General features: G+C 44.4%; 1 pseudogene; it reads left to right on the top strand.

The window, feature by feature from the left end:
* The first annotated feature begins 10,835 nt into the window (after nucleotides 1-10,835).
* LOC127671176 (peptidyl-prolyl cis-trans isomerase FKBP3-like) lies at nucleotides 10,836-11,497 on the top strand (annotated as a pseudogene).
* Nucleotides 11,498-12,604: the final 1,107 nt, after the last annotated feature.

Raw genomic sequence — 12,604 nt, 5'->3', positions numbered from 1 at the left:
TGCAAATCCAAGAGGTTGTCCAGGCCAAAAAATCTTAGAAAAGAGTCCACAGTGGACCAGAAGTCTGACTGATCACCAAAACTGCAGGCAACCCAGGACAGAAGATCAGAACAGCAACAAAATTCAAGGAAAACAATACTCCTGTGGTTGAATTAGGGCTGAGGAGGAGGGCAACTCTGTAGGAGGATCAGCAGTCTCAATTAACTTGGACGCCTGAACTCTCTCAAACACTGGACCACCAAACAGGCAGCATACATCAGTTGATATGAGGCTCCCAACATATGTACAGCAGAGGAATGCTGGATCTGTGTTCAATCAGAGATGATGCACTTAACCCTCAAGAGACTGGAGGCCCAAGGAAGTTTAGAGGTCAGGTGGGGTGGGGTGGGAGTTTGGAAAATCCTGTGGAGAGAGGGGGTAGGGAGGAGGTGGGATGTGGAATAGTCGGGAGGGTGGATGGGGGGGGAATAAAATATGGAATGTAAATTTTTTTTAAAAAAATTAAAAAGAAAGAAAAGAGCAAACCTCAGAATAATAGCAATAGAAAAAATATTCCCAGGTCAAAGGATCAGGAAATAACGTCAATAAAATTATAGAGGAAAATTTCCCTAAATTAAAGAGATATCTATAAATGTACATGTAGCTTACAAAACACCACATAGATTGAGCCAGAAAAGATCTTCCACCAAAAGATAATCAAATATATATGTATAGGTATTTATGTATATATTATATATGTATATATGTATATATATTATTAAAAACTATATATAGCAAAAATATTTAAAGCAGAAAGGGAAAGACGGAAAGTAACATATGAAGGCAAATGTGTTTAAATTTCAACAGAATTCTCAACAGATACTCTAAAACCCAGAAAGACCTAGAAAGCTGACTTACACACTTTAAGACACCAGATATGTCATTCCAGACTATGATATCCAGCAAACCTCTCAATCAATAGAGATGGAAAAAATAAGATATTCTGTGGGAAAAACACTAAATAACATCTACAAATCCAGCCCAAAGAAGATACTAGAAGGAAAATTCCATTCTGAGCAGGTTAACAACACCAAAGAAAACACAGCAAATAAGAAGTTGCACAGGAGAAAAACCAAAGGAAGGTACTCACACACACACACACACACACACACACACACACACACACACACACCAGGTCTCCAGTACCTAAGAGGACATCTTGCATACAGCTCCACAAGTGAGCCCAGTTCTCTGCTAAGTGGAAGCAAGACCCAGATTTGAGTGCCCCATCATCATGCTGGTCTTCAGACGGTCTCAAGACCCAGATTTACTGTATGCTTGTACTAGGGCAAACCTAGTATTTATGCCACGAAAGGCCACTCTAGGACAGACCCAAAACCTAGGCTGCAAGTAAATGCTACACACACTCAGATGCTTGGTATCTTAAACACTGAATGCGTACTGGACCTAAGGGCAACTCAAGTTCCTTTGGTCAGCCCAAACTCATGGGATAGAGGCCATATATTTATTGCACAAAGACTGGTCAAGTAGCCTCTAGAATCAAATAGTGAATGCTTTGTAATATTAGTAACCAGGAGGACACGCAATGACCTCTTAAGTGTCCAGTGTCGAGAGGACCCAGCCCATTTTTATTACAAGGCAGGGCTAGTGCGCAAGCAGCCACATACTGTTCCTCAAGGGAAAAGCAGTGACCAGGGATGGGACTGCAGAGTGACACTGTAACAGGACAACACCTAGGAGAGGCAAAGAAAGGGCATGTTCCAGGAGGGAGCAATAGCCAGGGACCACCATATTGTACTTCCATGTCGGATAAAATATCCACAGACTATCCCCTAAGTGACCTCATAGAAGACACAATTACATGGAGCTGGGTCTTAGGCTGTGTACAAAGCAGATCAGTATCTATGGGGCATTATCATACTTTTTACTATTTTAAGCATTTGTACCCAGCAGATGCACACACTGATCCACCCCAAGACGGATCTAGTATCCTAGGTGCCAAGTATATAATGAACAGGTGTCAGGCTTCTATCAAGATTGTCACGAATGAATCAATGATATCACATGACATTAGCAGTATTCCGGGAGCTCAAACTTCTTCCCTTTAGGGAAGGTTCAATTCCACTGGGCCATTGTCATGAGTAGCAGGAACAGAGGTTCTCTAGAGCTTATTTTGGGAACAGGACACCCACTTCTATCAGCAGCCCCTCCCATGACCCTATGGGGGACTATTTGTTCAAATAAAGTTTCAGCTTATTGTTGTACCATATATTCCCCTACGACAGGGGCCCACAATCTTCTGCCAGCAGCTTTTGAATTTTCTGCCTAGACCTATGGCTAGGACATACAATTACTAGTCCATCCCATGGACATACTCCCTAGATGAACATACTATATCCACTGAAGAACCTTTTAACAGTCGTGTCATGAATGAACTTTCCATCCTACCACGCCCAGTTTGCACACCCTTAACTGGAGTACATAGAGGGGCCTCTGAATAAAAGTGCCTTGCTTGTTGAGATCACTCTGGAGGATATGCTTGACAGGGCCCCCGCCTATTGTTCCAATGGAAGAAACATATACTGGCTGTGTGACAGACACTGCCAGAAAGTTCCTCCACATCAAAGATGGCTTCTGAGAACATCTTCAAGCCATCAACTCTTTAAGGGACTGAAGTCAACAGGCAATGTAAAAACAAGTAGAGAAAAATTCTAGTCACAGTAAATGTTTGTGAAGGTCTCAATACCTGGGGTTATGATAAGGGCTTGAACCCGTGAAATGCTTGCTCAAGACACAAGTCAAGGAAGAAGAATGCCTAAAAATGCAATAGATACAAACCTGTCACCACAACACAAAGGACCTAGAAAAAAATGTGAGTTGATTAGCCTGCGCTTCACATTAGCAACCTGCTTCAGAGAAAGAAAAGGCCAAGAAATCCTGACATTTATATCAAGATAGGTAAAATGAGAGTGTAATATTCTGAGAAAAGGAAGCTACAAAAGGAGGAAAATATTGGATAGAGGGACCAAACACCTGATGCTAAAATGATGTTGGCTTAAGAATGGGAATGAGCCAGTGTGTAGCAGGAAGAATTCAGAGATGTACTTCAAGCCATGAATGTGGTAGATTATCATCAATTACCCAGGTTCTGTTCACCAAGCCCAGTAGAATGGTGACTGGTGGCATGGGGCAGCTGAACTTTCGTTTGAAAAGAAAATAATCATCCTTCTTTTGCAGATACAGAGGTTTATTCAAGGTTGCCATGTGTGTGGGGGGGGGCGGCTCTTCTTGGTAACACTTCTGTTGCTGGCACAGCATGGTACCAAGCTCTCTGTCCGCATCCTGGGTCTTCACCCAGACACACAATACCTAAAATCAACAACCATACAGATTCCACACTCTGGGTCCTTTGAAAATTGATCAGTTCTGCACACATGTGTTGATGTCACTGCTGTGGGTAGTGCCAACCCAAAGAGCACCCAGTTATCTCTCTTTGCCCCCATACACACAAGAATGGAGGTGATGGAAGGACGGAATTTGAGAAGTGCCTTGCCCCAGTCACTTGGCTCTTGCCAGAACAGAAAGGAACTGTTCCCAGTGAGGAAATTCTTCAAGATGTCTCAGATAGTGTTCCCTTACAACCGTGGTAAGGCTAAGGTGCCAGATGTTCCTGGAATCAGAACACATCTTTCTTTTCTTGTTCTTAGCCCACCCACTTGTGGGACTGGCTTTGCCCTACCTCTGTATCAATGAACAGGTGCCTCTTCTATCAAGAAGACCTGAATAAAAAAGGATTTGCTAAGAATTACAAAAAGTCCAATTGTGCATCCCTTGTAAATAACTACCCACTCCCAATGGCCTGAGCCAGGAAGATGCCATGTGCCCCTCTTCCCCCCAGTTGTCTGTGATGAAAACGGCGTCAATTCCCAGGTCCCTACAGGTGAGACTGGCTGCAAACCTTGTTCTGTGTTGAGTGATGTCACTGGTGTTTTCTGCAGTTTCCAGAGCACCAGGCTTTGGAATGCTCACTGATTGGCTCCAGAAGCATCTGGCCTTTCCCTGCCTGCAATGGACATGAGAATGAAGCAGCAGCACACACAGCAGAAGCAGGAGCAGCAGGAGCAACAGGAGCAGCAGAAGGAGCAGCAGGAGCAGCAGCAGTAGCAGTAGCAGTAGCAGTATGGCAGAATTAGCAAGGACATGATCATGCCAGAAGCTCTAAGGGAAAACATATCAATATATACCAAATAGTTTGTAATACAGCGTGGTGTCAGGGGACAGAGGGGTTGAGTTCCTCTTTAACACATTTGAAGTTCTCTTTGTCTTTATACTTGGAGGGAATGGGGCAAGTCACCATGGGCCACCCAAAGGAAAACTTACACTGTCCTGTCAGGGGGACTCATCTGTTTTACCATCAACATTGCCCCCCCACCCCACCCCCACCCCACTGCAATGCTTCTTACCAGCACCTTCTCTGGAGTCAAATGGCAAGCACTTCAGATCTCACCTTGGATCTCCTCAAAAGTTGGTGCATAGGTAAGCCTCACCTTGCACTTGGCTGTGTACCCTGGGCCAAAGTGGGGAACAATGCCCATGCTCACTTCCCATGACTCCCAGAAAGGATGAGAATAGGGAGTTACTTTGTCAGAAGGGAGTGGAGACAAGAGAAAATTGATTTGGGGAAAGGTTACAGAAGGCAGAGTCACTCAAACTATGAAATTACCTTGTTTGTAAAGTGGGCTCTCTCCACTTCAAGGAAACAGCATTAGTACTGACTGTGCCTCTTTGTGTGTCTCTGTGTGTGTGTGTTGTGTGGGTGTGTTGTGTGTCCAACCAGATGTAAAGAATACTCATCAAATGGCTCAAATTTGAGTGCAACATACACAATCCGAGACTAGAGCTGGTGGTTTTGTGAGGGCTTCAGGATCTCTCTCAGTGTGACTATGCAGTAATCAGGATGCTCTGCTCTGCATCAGAGCTGTGGGTCTGAACCATCTCTGCCCACTCTGCATTCACTTCTAGACACTCATGGCTTCGCAGTTCTGTTACCTCCTCTTACAATATCAGACATATCTGTTGGATACATGCAACAGGTCAGGTCTTCTGGGTTCCTTCCTCTGCCTCCAGGACCACTCTCTCCTCAGCTCACAAGTACACCTGGAGACAGGCTGCTGAGCTGACATTCTCACTGTGCATGAAGGTTCTCTGATGTCTGGTGTTTCTTCTCAGTATCCTTGGTAACCACTAGCACTCCATGGATGTTTCTTCCAGGGGCTTCTGAGTGCTGTGAAGATTAACTCACTGGGCCACAGCTATCCTGGGACTGCTGCCCAGTGTGGAACTCCCTACAGGGGACGGGAGGAAAATCATTCAGAACTTCTTAGAGTCTTCCTTCAGACTTCAGGGGAAAAATAATATTTTGCCTCTAATTTAAACCTGCGCTATAGACAGATCTTCTCTCTGCCATACAGCCACCTGAAATTCCTGTCTGGCTCTGTCCTCCCTGCTCCTGTCTGCATCCTCAGCAGACTCATCTCCACTCTCTGGTATCATCCTCCAGGGACCACAGGGCCTCTGATAGCCCTTGAAACAGACAGAAGAAATCTTAGAAATCTGCAGTACTTATGCTTCGCTGTGCTGGCCCTGTGATGGCATGGGAGCTCAGACTGATTCCGCCCAAGTGCTCCATTGATCCCTTCACACATTTCCAGCATCCTTGCCTAGCATTAGGCCACTATCCTCTGCTGTCTACATGTTGCTCAAGTTTTGAGGAAAGGTGTAGTCTTAGGAGGAGGAAGAACAGGATGGGACTTTTCTCTCTGGCATGATAGACCCAATGTCACCAACACCCTTAGTGTGCATGCTGGAATATGTTAAGGGAAGGAGAAACTAGAGAGTGCATCCTTTCCAATCACACCCCACCTACTTGTTTCAGCCTGTGTCTCTGAAGCACTCTTCATTGGCTGCCATGACCTTGTTATTTTTCACTGGGAGGCAGCAACACAAGCTCCTTAAGGCTTTGGAAATCCTCTTCTTCAGGCTCCTCCAGGCCCGATTTCTCAGTGGGACTCTGGGCATACCCTGGGACCTCCTTCGGAGCTGCTCCTGATGGACTGTTTCCCTTGAGGATGAGCTAGTGTCTTGTAAGGATTCGATGCCTATATTCTCTTCCTGGTTCTCCTCACTGGGGGAAGGGCTGCTGGTTCTGGACTCCCAGGAGGACATGCTGCTACTTGTGTCTGTAGCACTAGAGCTCTCTTGGGCCATATCTTGCGTGTTTTCAAAGGTTGAGGATTGTGTGGATATGAAAAGTGACCATGGGGCTCCTGATGATGAGGTTAGCGTTGTTGTTGTTGCCTTTCTTTTTCTTGATGATGATTTTGTGGAATTGATGCTTCTCTCCACTCTGAATGTGCTCTTTCCAACATGAGGAATAAGCCCCTGGAGTGGGGAGGTGTTCTCCAGAAAGCTACTCTCAAGGGAAGAAAGGCTGGGAGGTACACTATGCCTCCTCCTATAGCCTTTCCTTCCACATCCGGGCAGCTCAGAGAGAGTGGGCAAAGTGAAGGTGGAAAGAGTACGGGCACTGGTTCCCTTCCTTACAGGCCAGGGAGGGTTGGGGGCTTTTGTAGGGTCCAGAGTACTGCTCTGCCCTCCATCGTGATAAAATTGGGGCTGCCTGGTATACTTCTTTTTTATAATCAAATAAGTCGCCATATCATGATTGTACTTCTGTTCCCTCAAAGCCTCCCTGAGCTCTTTAATGTTGTACCCCATAAGAAACATGTCAAAAGCGAGGTTGGATTCTGGTTCTCTAGGGATTTCCTCTGAAGATCTCAATGGGTCTTGATCATGGCACAGCCACGGGTGTACCAATATTTCTTTAATGGATGGCCTCATTATGGGGTCTATAGTCATTAATCTCTTTAATAGGTCTCGAAGCTCTGGAGACAGGTGATACGGGATCCAACAGCTCCGGGTTAGGATCAGATGCTTTATCTTGGAGTGCACTGTCTCTCGGAAGGGAAGGTGTCCAATAACTAAATAGTATAATACTACACCGAGACTTCAGATGTCAGTTGGGAGGCCATCATATTGTTTGTGATCAAACACTTCAGGAGCACAATATTGTGGTGTGCCACAAAATCCTTTGAACTTTTCCCCAGAGGCCAGTCTTTTGCCTAAGCCAAAGTCAGTAAGTTTCACATGCCCCTCCCAATCCAATAGGATGTTCTCGGCCTTGATGTCTTGGTGGACAATATTCTGACTGTGGATATAGTTGACGGCCAAAGAGAGTTCTGTAAATATCCTACGTGCCTCTTCCTCGTCCAGATGCCCACACTTGTTGATGTGTTTCTGCAGGGATCCCCGGGCTGCATATTCCATCACCAGGTACGTTTTGTGCCTTGTCTCAAATATCTGGAACAACTGTATTATGTGACTATGGTTCAGGGATTTCACAAGATCTATCTCAGAGATGACCAGGAAGTCTATATTTGTGCCCCTTTTCAATATCTTGATGGCTACCATGGTCTGGGTCATAAGGTGGAGAGCCACTTTGACTTCTGCAAAAGACCCTTTATCTAGGGTGCCCAGGATATAGTAATGCTGTGCCAGGGGGTTCCCTTCATGACAACTGGCCTCGAGGTCCCCCGACATCGCACTTCCATTCTCTTGGTCACCAGGAGCTACAGCAAGCAAAGATGGCAGGGAAAACAGATCAGAATTCCTTCTAAGATAGGTTACTACTAGAGATTCTGAGAATAAGAGACACAGACACTTCCATAGACGAGTCTGGCTCTGCCTAAGGACACAGGGAAACCAGAACAAAGCAAAGACAAACACAGAGGATGGAAAGAAGGAAGAAGGCTCAGAGCAGAAAGAGAGCAAGGGTGATGGAAGATAAAATTTTAGCCAGGAGAACAAGGATCCCAATTTCAAAGGAGCAGAACATTGACAAGCTTACCCAAGATGTCCATCATGAAGGACTGAGCTAAAGGCCACACTTGAACATCAAGATAGCTTTACCCAGAAATGTGTGTGATGCAACTTGCCCCAGTAGATACAGTATCTACACGGGATGGGGGCAAAAGTCACACAGCACCTATGAATAAGAATGAAAATTTGTCAGTATTTTTCTGGAATGGATGTTGAGGTCACTCTGATATACAGAACATCTTAGTCCAACAGAGATATATACCACAATTTTTTCCTTATATGCAGGATACTGGTGGTTTGAGGTTGAATTAAAGGGAAGGGGAACTCTGAGGGGACTGGAGGATAAGAGGCAGGATGAGCTAGAGAGTAACAGACAGTGACAAAGTCAAAAGAGAAGTTAGGAAAACAAATATGGATGTTGGCCAGGGAGGGACGCTGCTCAGGTTTCTTCCCACATTTCATCCCAGCACTCCGGAGGCAGGCAAATCTTTGAGTTTGAAGCTACCCTGGTCTACACAGAAAGTTACAGGTTGGCCAAGGCCATACAAAGAAATCCAGTCTCCCAGGAACAATAAAACAAACTGAAGAAGGAAAGAGAAACGAAGAAAGGAAGGAGAAAGGAGGGGGAAGGAAGGAAAACACATGGATGTTAATCCAGAAAGCAAAATGAAAATAATTAAACGAACAAGCAAACAACAAGAAGGCAAAGCTGTAAACAAAGCTCCCAAATGAATGAAATCACATAAACAGAAACCCAAACCTCTGAGTTTACGGAAACAGCAGGAAAGTACTCAGTCTGTGGACATGTAGCTGATGTTCAATGTCGAAATCCAAACAATCACCGATGTCCAAATCTGATCCAACTACCGAGTCCTGCAGTTCACTACCAAACAGTTCTCTGCACAGAAGGACACAAAACAGCCCGGACAGTGCACTATATGATCAGCTCTTGGTCATTCCTCACAATGGCTCTCTGTGTCATCAGAGCATTAGTGACCAATCAGAGCTGGCACAACCCACAGTGATTTTTCTCACTCCTTACAAGGTGCTCTGTCTGTTACTGTTCATTTCACTGAGAGCAAGCACTGGACAAGAGACACCTTAAGGGAGGGAGAGCTCTATTTAGATTCATGGCATGAGGGGTTTGGAGGGAATGTTGGGGTTCCCCCACTAGGGTTTTAGTCTCATGTCAAAAGGAATGTTTTAGATGGGGTGGGGACAAGAGAATCTCTCTCCCCCCCCTCTCTCTCTCTCTCTCTCTCTCTCTCTCTCTCTCTCTCTCTCTCTCTCGTGTGTGTGTGTGTGTGTGTGTGTGTGTGCACACATTTGAGTGTGTGTTTCCAACCAGATGTATAAAAGTACAACAAACTTCATTTCGGAGATTTGGGGGTGAGGAAGCATCCAGGAGAGGGGCTCTCTGCTCCAAGACCAAGCAATCAAAGCTTGTCCTGGATCCTTAGCAGGCACAGATTTCTAAGGGTAGACATTTCCCTTAGAAATAGGTGAAGATTGCTGGAATGTCATGTCCTGATCTTCTGGAGCTCAGAGTTTGGTGGGTTTTTTTTCCCTCAGGAACTAGTGGGTTTTTTGCTTAGTGATTACTCAGTTTTGTTTTTTGGTGTTTGTATTTATTTGTTTCACCCTGTTTCTTCCACATATGCTCCATTGGCCAGGCTGGGAAGTCCTTTCAGGCCACAGGTTGCTTTGACTTAGGTTCTAGGGTTCAGTCATGGAGCTCTTCAGGACAGGTGGAAAGGACACTGCCCCATGGCAGCCCCTGTTGTGGCACCTCATGTTGATGGCAGGAAGAGGGTGGAGAGTAAGCACACTGCAGTGGTGGCTCCTGCTGATGTACCTCACTGTGGTCACAGGCTGAGGCACCTCGCGGTTGTCACAGGCTGATGTACCTCATGGTTGTCACAGGCTGATGTACCTCATGGTTGTCACAGGATGAGCCAGAAAAGGACATGCAGTGGCCTTGGCGGCTTCTCAGCTGTAACATCACAGGAATGGGGACAGGGAACGTTAACAACTCAGGCACTACAATCTGAGCAGAATGTAATAAAGCTTACAACTAACAACAAATAAATCCCTAAGAAATTTACAAACTCCTGGAAATAAAAAAAAGCATTACTGAATAATTATGTTAATGAAGAAAAAGATTTTCAAAATGTGAAAGCGTAAAATTCCAACATTACATAATCAGTGTCACATACTTAAAGTAGTCCTATGAGGTAAATAGATACCTATAAGTGCTAACATTAATAAAAGAAATCAGTAAAACAAATATTTTAATTTAATGAAACCTGAAAATTTGAGGAAAAAAAAAATTCAAACTTAGTTGTTCTGTAAGTCTCTAGTGAGCCTTAGCTTACCAGGATCTCCTGAATGAACAACTCAGAGTCAGGAATCGATGTAAAAAACAAGAGGAATTTGTCATTCTAACATGATGGGTCACCCTGCACATGGAGAGAGAACGACCAAGTGCAACCCACCCAGCAGGCCTTCATACAGTCCTCAGGGAAGCCACCATTAGGCACAATGTGATTGGAGGAGGGGGGAAGAGGAAGAAGAGGAGGAGGAAGAGGAGGAGGAGGAAGGGGAGGAGGAGGAAGGGGAGGAGGAAGGGAAGGAGGAAAGGGAGGAGGAAGGGGAGGGGGAAATGGAGGAGGAAGGGGAGGAGGAAGGGGAGGAGGAAGGGGAGGAGGAAGGGGAGGAGGAAAGGGAGGAGGAAGGGGAGGAGGAAGGGGAGGAGGAGGAAGAGGAGGAGGAAGAGGAAGGGGGAGGAGGAGGAGGAAAGAAAAAAATGAAAAGGAGGAAATTAAGAAAGAAGATACAATACTAAAAAATATTCCACAACACACTTGCAAACAGTGCAGCGGCAGCAGCGGTGGAAGATGGCTGAGGCTGTTCCGTAGCGTGCATGGACTGTGGAGCAGGGAGCAGCTGCCCAAGAAGGAAGGACATCATCAAGTTTCTGCAGGATCCCGGTTCAGATTCGTTTCTCACAGAGCATAAATTACTCGGAAACATAAAAAAATGTAACTAAGACTGCTAATGAGGACCATTTGGTTAGTGCTATAACCATCTTTTTGAAAGTGTCTCAAGATTGCTGAAACCGGAAGTAAAGCGTCTGAACAGGTGAGAAACGTGAAGCTTGGTGACGATAAACCCAAAGATTCCAAGTCTGAGGAGACTCTCGAGGGTCCACCAAAATATACAAAATCTTCTAAAAAAAATGGAGATAAAAACCAACATTCCTAAAAAGCGAGATGTTGTTCACTGCTGGTAAATGGGGACACTCCCAGATGGAACTGTTTTTGATCCTAATATTCAAACAAGGTTAAAGAAGAAAAATGCCAAGCTTTTAAGTTTTAAGGTTGGAGTAGGCAAGGTTAACAGAAGATGGGATGGAGCACTCTTGACTATGAATAAAGAAGAAAAGGCTCGACTGGTGATTGAACCAGAATGGGCCTACAGAAAGAAAGGACAGCCCGATGCCAGAATTCCACCAAACTCCAAGCTCACTTTTGAAGTGGAACTAGTAGATATTGACTGAAACCGGTACTTCAGATCGGATGTCAGCATGGATAAAAACCTAATATGGCCAATTGGAACTTGTTACTATCATGACAGAAGAGTCAACAGGAAAATTTAAAGAGTTAAAGTTTGTTTACTTGATCTCAACTTTTGAGAAATTTAATTCCCTGTAACTCCCCTTAAGTCTCAGACATATTCCTACAGTCATGTAAAGTATTCAAGACAGCTAGATGCAGAAAATTTATTTGATAAATACGTTATGCCCTCATGATAAAAGTCTTAGGAGAATGTAGAACCACAGGGACAATACTTCAGCCTAGTGAAAAGATATATGTGAGTAACCCTCAGCCAACATTATCTGATATGGATTAAAGATTAAATCAATCAACCCCTCTGAATTCAGTAATGGGACAGCGACATCTGGTGCTCCCAAACATTGTCAATAGTACTTGCTATCTTCACTGTTCTCAAAGTGCAGCTGAGGTAATAAGCAAGGGAAGGAAATTAGAGGCACACAATAAGGAAGGAAGATATCCAGCTATCCCAGTGTACAGTGGACAAGATACTAGATATTAGAGATCCCAGGAATCTGAACAAAAACCTTCTAGAAATGGCAAATTCAGCAATGTGGCAGCATAGAGATTCAATATGCATAAATCAATAGCTTTTCTATACATCAAACATTAAAAAATGAGAAAGATCATGAGCATACTCCACTCCACCAGACTCAAAGAAAATAAAGTGCCTGGAAATAAACAACAAAGAGGTGATGGGAATCTACAATGGAAGCTTTCAACCTCTGAAGAAAGAGATAAAGACAATGTCTTACTCCTGGATTGTTAAAATGAGTATTATACCAAAACTTTTTATAGATTTGATTCAACCCCCCCCCCCGAAAATCCTCATCTCATTCTTCATTTCAATAGAAAAAAGTGAACCTTACCTTCATATGGAACCACAAAAGACCCCGGAGTGCCAATAGCATCAGAAGCAAAAGGGAAAATATTGTGGGCAATACATTCCATATCTTAAGATGTATTACAGAGCCATAATAAGAGGATCAATTTGGTCCTGACCCATAAAAGATCAAATAAACAAAATCAAGGATGCACACATGACTTCATGT

Source organism: Apodemus sylvaticus, chromosome 20 (genome assembly GCF_947179515.1).
Source record: "Apodemus sylvaticus chromosome 20, mApoSyl1.1, whole genome shotgun sequence".
NCBI lineage: Eukaryota > Metazoa > Chordata > Mammalia > Rodentia > Muridae > Apodemus > Apodemus sylvaticus.
This window is presented reverse-complemented; position numbering and strand designations above follow the sequence as displayed.